The sequence below is a fragment of the Triticum aestivum genome, chromosome 2B (assembly GCF_018294505.1).
Source record: "Triticum aestivum cultivar Chinese Spring chromosome 2B, IWGSC CS RefSeq v2.1, whole genome shotgun sequence".
NCBI lineage: Eukaryota > Viridiplantae > Streptophyta > Magnoliopsida > Poales > Poaceae > Triticum > Triticum aestivum.
The window spans coordinates 135,339,312-135,348,145 of record NC_057798.1 but is presented as its reverse complement, the minus strand read 5'-3'; positions in this window follow the sequence as shown (position 1 = coordinate 135,348,145).

The following is an 8,834-nucleotide window of genomic DNA, read 5'->3' as shown; positions in this document are numbered from 1 at the left end:
AGGGTGCAGTGCCAGCAGATGGAGACAGTAAATATAACACTGCAGCTAATGATCTCAATTTCCACACACAACCATCCCAGGTGCTTGCTTTAACTTCGCGCTGTCAAATGTGGTTGCATGTTGCATATGGTGTCTAGCTTGTATTGCTTTCAATTTGGTTAAATTGCATCAGCTTACTTTACACATTATACCTTTGATAATGACATGCCTTCTTATTTTTGATACACACTACATATGTCTATTAACCATGTTCATACATCAAACTAATGCTCTTTTGTGTCCCTCATTAATCACTTATGACGAGACAGTCACCCAGTGGGTTACTGTGAGACGCGCTACTCGTTTAAAGAGTGCAGTGTCATCCTCCCCACATGATTCTCAAGAAACAGTAGGGCTAAATGAAGATAGTCAACGTAGCTCTCTAGTTGATGACTGCAATTCCCCCACACCACCATCGCATGTGCTTGCTCTTACATGGCAGTGTGATATGTGGTTGCATGTTGCATATGGTGTCTACCTTGTAATGCTTCTAATTAGGGTAAATTGCATCTTCTTAGTTAACACATTATACCTGTGAATATGACACGTGTTCCTGTTTTTGGTACATATTATGTCTTTCTATTAACCATGTTCTTAATCAAACTACTTTTCTTGTGTATCCCTCATCAGTCACTTCTGACGAGTCACCTTCAAGTTGGTAGTGTAATATTGGTTGCATCTTGCATATCATTTCGAACATTTATTGCCTCTAATTTGTTGAAGTGACACTTATAAAGAGACACACCTAACTTGGTAGAGCAATTTTGGTTGGATCTTTCATATGGTGTCTGGATTGCATTGCTTCCAATTTGTTGAAATGCCTTCTGCTAAGCGTTTTTCATACATATTCCATCCTCCTACAATCACTACAAAAAAAGACACTTCCGTGATGATACATGTTTGTCACAGTAGGTCACGTTTTCTGTCATGCATGTACATCCATGACGATTTTATGATAGAATCAAGATAATCATACCTGTCCTGTCGTAGAAGTGTTCCATGACACTACCAAAATTATCATCACGGAAGTGTTCACTTCCATGACGATAAATGCCGTGTCATGGAAGTGCTTTCGTCAAGGGTGACTGACACATGGGTCGCCATTAAGCTATCGGGTCTGGTTTTGGATCCGATAACCCGCTAACAGCCATGACCAATGACGATTTTCCACGTGTAAAATTCTCATTGGCCGACGGAACCACGTGTCAGCTCCTCGTCGGCACAGGTGTCACTCATCCAATGGTCGAGATGCACCTATGGTATGTTGACGCGTGGACCAGCCCAAAAGTGGCCCATAAAGATTAAATGGGCCGGCCCAACTAAAGGCCCATGAGATTTCGCCGACCATAATGGTCCGGCCAGCTAAAGGCCCACGAGTTTTCGCCGACCATAATGGGCCGGCCTAGCTAAAGGCGCACAAGATTTTGAGGACATTAATGGGCCGGCCCGTTAACAAACTGCCATGTTTTGGGCCAAATGCCGACCCATATTTGATTCAGTCTATTAACAGCCTGCCACGTTCCGGGCCCAATAAAGGCCCATATGAGATCCAGCCCGTTAAAAGCCTACCACGTTCTGGGCCAAATTACGGCCCAGACCAGATCCGACCCTTTAAGAGGCTTTGGGCTAAATTATGGCCCATATCAGATTCGGCTCATCAACTGGACGCTATGCTTTTGGGCCCACTTGCTAAAGGCCCATTTAGTAATTCGACCTGATATTAGCTTCGGCCTGTTAAAGGCCTGTTTAACATTTCGGCCCTATATTTATTTCGCCTGTTAAAAGCCTGTCACATAGTTGGGCCTAACTACGGTCTGGTTTGCATCCAGCCTGCTCACAACCGATAATCTGATTGGGCCAAACAAGGACCGAGACAATTTTGGCATGTTAACGGCCCGTGATGTGATTGGCACAATCATGGGTCGGCGTCTATTTCCGCCTGCTGCAGGCCCGTGAGCTGTTTGACACGTTTCAGGGCCAACCTACTTTTCAGCCTCCTAAAAGCCCATTGAGTTTTCTTGCGAAAATAGGGCCGGTGGTTTACTCGGCCTATTAGAGGCCCAAATCTACTAGTGGGCCAGTTTACATTTAGGCCTGTTAACGGACCGATTATGTAGTGATTTGCATGACAACCCGATTATGTACCATAATTTTACGGTTTGGCCGGTTTACTGCAAAGACAAGATATATATAAAGTAAAATAACTGCACCATCATGAATAAGAAAAAACCTAGACTATACAATAAAGAAATTACAGCATATTAAATCCATTGGGCATCATAGTTCGCCACTATGATAATAAAGCACAAGCAGACAACAAATTGCATACACTGGGCATCAAAGATCGCCACCAGTGCAAATAAACACGCCGACAAAATAATATACAAAACCGACAGCACTGCAATAGAGTTCAAGAAAGGTTAGCCCTACTCAGGAGCTGCAGCGCAAGCAGCTGAGCAAGCTGATGAGATTGCGCTTGTTTGACACTTATATCCACCTCACTCTGAAAGATAAATAAGAAGACAGATGACAGGTTTTGCACATATAAGTATCAGTGCTGACAATTCATCACATATCTTACTAATGAATAAAGTGACACAATTTAAAAAAGCATTAACACAATATGGTATTGTTCAGGTTAAGACATGGCAGGAAATGACATTGTGAAGGAGTTGGCAGCTTCACGACACCACTGGATTACAGATCAAGAACTCATAAGTATCAATAGTTAGTGTGCTGTCAATTTATCCCATTTCAGATTGGCAAATAAAGAGACGATTTAAATAATAGTAGAATGATATGACATTGTTCATAGTTAAGACATTGCAGAATATGACATTGTGATGTAGTGGGTAGGTTCACCACACCACTGGATTACAGATCAAGAACAGAAGCATACATGCAGTGCAAAAGAAGATCACTTGCTCTGTATAGTTTAATTTACATGGTATGAAGAAGGAGCTTGGTTGTACAACTGAAAACTTAAATTGAGAAGGACAAACTTTTGTTTATGAACTACATAATAAACTTTAAACATGCAATTTGATGCAAATACCAAAAATAAATAGATGTTGCAGTCATGCCTAACCAAATATACACAACAAAGTCTGAAGGCTTGAGAAGGACAAACTTACATTATTGGTGAAGACAGGCTCTATAAAGCCCTTGTCCATGCTGATGGGGGGGCAATTCAATAAGTTTACCACAGAATCTTCCCCATAAGCATTGCCTTTATTCTACATTTTGTTAAGAGTAAATATAGATGCGATAATATAAGAAAAAATGGACAATATTTAAGATAAGATGAAGAGTGATGCTACATAACCAAGTAGCTATAAATGTAAGTACAGCGATACAGGCAAAAGGTACAGCCAAGAGGATTGCAGAGCTAAACTTCTTCAGGACCATCGGGGTTATCCAACCTTATGGTAAGAGTAAATGTAGATCGGATGCGTAGAAAATGGAGGGCAAAGGAAAATAAGCTGCAGAGTGATGGTACATGAACAACTTTCTGTCAATATAAGTACACTGATAAAGGACAACATGTACTTACAAGAACAATGCAGAGTCACTACAAGAAATATGTCAACTTGTGACCTTCTCTTAGTGACCCCAGCTTAATTTGTCGTAAATCCACGGCCATTTCGCTTGGAAGGGCTCAAACCTTGAAATTGGCTTACACCAAATGGTCATAAAGCACACAAGAGTGGTCGACGGCCTTATTTCTACCTGATTACGACCAATATAAATGGTCATGAGGTTGTGAACGTGGATGCATTGGTACTTAAGGTGTCGCTCAAGGTGGGCTTGGGCCTTGCTGGAATCAGGCCACCTCCTTTTTTTAAAATATGTGTGCCATGTAGGCCTCGACCCATCCAGGAAGAAATGTGGGATGCCCTCATATTAATCAAAAAACATATATTCGAACCAACGAAAATGGGAAAATAACAAGTTTTGCAATATTACCATTTGGTAAGGATGGTCAGTTATCTGGGAAAAAAAGTTTTCATTATTGTCTAAAAAACAGGTTTTTCATTGTATAACTCTAAAAAGGTTTTCCTTATACAAAAATCGCGAAACCAATTAAACAATATAAACTTATAAGAATAGAAAAATAATAAACTCATTTGTGAATCTTGCTATATGGTTTACCAATTAGAAAACTAAACGTGTAATTCAAAAAAATGTTAATATTAATACGTATTTCAAAAAATGTAATCATGTGTTTAAAAAATTAAATGTGTGTATTTGAAAAGTTTCATGCATATAAAAAATGATAATCATAAATAATATTAGATATGTATAAAAAAAGTTTCATGTGTATGCAAAAATAGTCATCAGTATGTATATCTGAAAATTTTACAATATATATATATAAGACATTGTACATTTTTGTTTACATATAAGACATTGTTGATATTGGTTAGAAAAATTTACATACATGATTAACATTTTTAGAAAATCATATATGGAAAATAACCAATATCAACAATGTCTTATATGTAAACAAAAATGTACAATGTGTAAAAACAAATATAGAAGTAAAAACGTATGTATGAAAAGTTGTTTTTTTGTTGGGAATATGTGAAAATATTTTTGTCATATTTTTGAAAAAAAATTAAACATATATACACAATATGTACAATGTGTCTTAGAAAATGTAAACATGTGTTCATAATATTAGACATAAAAATATTTATTAAAAATGTTAATGATGCAACTAAAAACAATTTAATATCTATAAAAAAAGTTTCTGGTGTATACCAATTTGTTCATAAAATGTGGTCTAATATTCTTGAAAAATGGCAAATCTTTTTTATAAAAAATATTTGTTAGGTTCTTCACAAAAAAACTCATTTTGGGAACTCAAAAAATGGATAATGAATATGAGGAAATTTGTCTTTTTCACAAGAGGTGGATAAAAAAAAATTACACCCAATCATTTGGTCAATTGTACATTAAATAGGACCTAGTATTTTAGAAATTTGATTTGATCCAATTTTGCAACAAATATATGGTAGGTTCTTCACAAAAAAACCTCATTTCGGGCACTAAAAAAATGGAAACTTTACTTTTTGTCCAATGAAAAACAAAACTCCCTTAGGAAACATTGTTCATCATTGAAAGATGCGCTCTTGTGGACTATATGAGATCATTTGAACAAACTATGCCATGAATTTTTCATGCCCATTTCAAAATGCGGACAAAACGGCGGGCATGACCGTTGCTAGCTAGTGGGTGAATCTTGGAAAAATTTTGATGTTTATCTGATTAAATACATACTTATGTACCTAGAAATGATTTTTAAAATATATAAAGAGAAAACTAAGAGGGAGCTAAGTTCGAATTTGACCCACTTCCAGCTGAATCGGCGGAAATTTGTCTTTTTCACCAGAGGTGATCAAATCTTTTGACGCCCAACCATTTGTTCAATTGTGCATTAAATATGGCCTAATATTTTAGAAAATTGGTTTGGTCCAATTTTGCAACAATTATTTGCTAGGTCCTTTACACAAAAAACTCATTTTGGGCACTCAAAATATGGAAAATGTATTTTTCGTCCAAAGAAAATGAAAACTTTCTTAGGCAACACTGTTTGCCATTCCAATATGCACCCTTGTGCATAGTATTAAATCATTTTAACAAACCATGCCATGAATGTGGCTATAAGATTGATCATCTCGCTTGAAAGCCATGAATCTTCACACATGATAGCTCATTTCTGGGAACACTTTAAAAAAATCCATATTATAATTTTTTATTTTTTCTGCTAACTTGGTCACATATAATGACACAATGCGAAGGTTTTCCAATTTTTTAATTTTTTTTGAACTTTTTATGCCCGTTTCAAAATGCGGTCAAAATGGCGGGAATGACCATTCCTAGCTAGATGTTGAATATTCGAAATTTTTTGGTGTTTCTCTGGTTAAATAGATACTTATGTACCTAGAAATGATTTTTGGAAAAATAAAGAGGAAACTATAAGGCAGTCGTAGTTCAAACTTGACCCGCTTCCAGCTGGATCGGTAGAAATTTGTCTTTTTCACCATAGGTGAATCAAATCCTTTGACACCCAACCATTTGTTTGATTGTTCATTAAATATGGTCTAATATTTTATAAAATTGATTTGGTCCAATTTTGCAACAATTATTTACTAGGTCCTTCACACAAAAAACTCATTTTGGGCACTCAAAAAATGGAAAATGTATTTTTCGTCCAAAGAAAATGAAAACTTCCTTAGGCAACATTGTTTGCCATTCCAATATGCACCCTTGTGCACAATATTAAATCATTTTAACAAACAATGCCATGAATGTGGCCATAAGATTGATCATCTCGCTTGAAAGCCATGAATCTTCACACATGATAGCTCATTTCTGTGAACAGTTTTTTTAAAAAATTCCATATTATAAGTTTATTATTTTTCCTGCTAACTTGGTCACATATAATGACACAATGCAAAGGTTTTCCAATTTTTTGATTTTTTTTGAATTTTTTATGCCCGTTTCAAAATGCAGTCAAAACGGCGAGAATGACCATTTCTAGCTAGATGTTGAATATTGAAACAATTTAGGTGTTTTCTCTGATTAAATAGATACTTATGTACCTAGAAATGATTTTTGGAAAAAATAAAAAGTAAACTATAAGGAAACTGCAATTCAAACTTGACCCGCTTCAAGCTGAATCGACGAAAATTTGTCTTTTTCACCAGAGGTGGGTCGAAACATTCGACACCCAACTATTTGGTCAATTGTGCATTAAATATGGCCGAATATTTAAAAAAATAATTTGGTCCAATTTTGAAAGAAATATATGGTAGGTCCTTCTAAAAAAACTCATTTTGGGCACTTGAAAAATAGAAAATGAATTTTTCGTCCAAAGAAAATGAAAACTTCCTTAGGCAACACTGTTTGCCATTCCAAGATGCACCCTTGTGCACAATATGAGATCATTTAAACAAACTATGCCATAAGATTGATCATTTGGCTTGAAAGCCATGCATCTTCACACACGATAGCTCGTTTCTGAGAACACTTTTTAAAAATAATTACCGTGTTACAAGTTTATTATTTTTCCTGGTAACTTGGTCACATATAATGAGATAATGCAAAGGTTTCCCAATCTTTTGATTTGTTTTGAATTTTTCATGCCCGTTTCAAACTTCGGTCAAAACGGCGGGGATGACGGTTCCTAGATAGTGGTTGAAACTTGGAATTTTTTTGATGTTTCTCTAATAAAATAGACACTTATGTACTTATAAATGATTTTTGAAAAAAATAAAGAGCAAACTATGAGCCAACTGCAGTTCAAATTTGACCCGCTTCCAACTGAATCGGCGAAAATTTGTCTTTTTCACGAGAGGTGGATAAAAGTTTTGACACCCAACCATTTGGTCAACTGTGCATTAAATATGGCCTAGTATTTTAGACAATTTATTTGGTCCAATTTTGCAACAATTATTTTGTAGGTCCTTAAAAAACCCATTTTGGGTGCTCGAAAAATGGAAAATGATTTTTTTGTGCAATGCAAATAAAGACCACAAAATCATCATTGTTTGAAATCCTAAGATACACATATATGCACAATATTGGTTCATTTAAACATACAACATGAGGCTAATACGTTGAGTGTTTACCCGAAATAAGAGGGTAAAAAATATAAAAGAAACAAAAAAACACAACTACATAAGCTGGATTCTGATTGGTGGAACCGTTTGTGACACGGATCGATGACATGGCAGACATCCTACCATCCATTGGTAGCAATCCCACGTGCAACCATCCATGTGAAGCAAAGGAGAAAAAAACCACTGCACCAAACCCTACCTCTCTCTCTCACATCTCCTCTATTCCTTCTGCCCGTCGGCTCCCTCTCTCTATCCCCGATCCAGATTGATGCCGCCAACCCTCGTCCCGGCCTCTCCCTCACCCCTATCTTCCCGTCGCCGGCGGCGGCGCCCTCCTTCCCTCGCGCTGCACCCGAAAGTCGCTCCCACTCCCAGCTCTTCTTCCTCCTCCGCCGCAGCTAGGGTATCGTCTCCCTGATCCCCAATCCCCAAAGCTCGGATCCAGCAGCAGCTGTAGCGATGGCGGCCACGGGAGATCCTCTCCAAGGTTAAGCACGTCCAGGCCAAGCCTGCTGGCCGCCCTCGCGGGTGGCTGGCCCCGCGGCGATGACGACGGCCTCGTCATCCTCGGAGGCCGTGGCACCCCTCAAGGCCAACCTGGCGCCCTTGGTGCCCGAGCCGCTCGTGTGGGACTCATGACCTGTATCTGGCTCCACGCAGGCGTCGTCCACCTGCTCGCCAACATGCTCAGCCTCGTGCTCGTCAGGCTCAGGCATGAGCAGCAGTTCGGATTCGATACGCGTTCGTCCATGGAACTGACGTTCCCATTACCTGAACATTCTGAACTGATATTATTCCCATCAATTTCGTTTCAGTGAGAGTCGGCGACATCTACCTTGTCTCTAGCATTGGAGGCGGCGTGATGTCAACTGATAGTAGTGTGGTAAGTAGAACATTAACTTTGTGATGCTTCCAGTAGATCACTAACATGCATGTTTTTGGTAATCAATTGCTCTGCTATGTAAATTGAAAGTGAAGAACCCTGATAAGTTAAACGCAGGTGCATGATTGTATACCTAATCTGATATGCTTTTGAACTGTACCTGGGTACTGAACCCAAAGTATTCTCTCTCGTGCGCATAGTATACTGGATAGATAGCTCATGGTTTGTTCCTGTACCGTTCTTGCTAAATGGGTAGCTCATGGTTCTGTGTAGCTGAATATGTT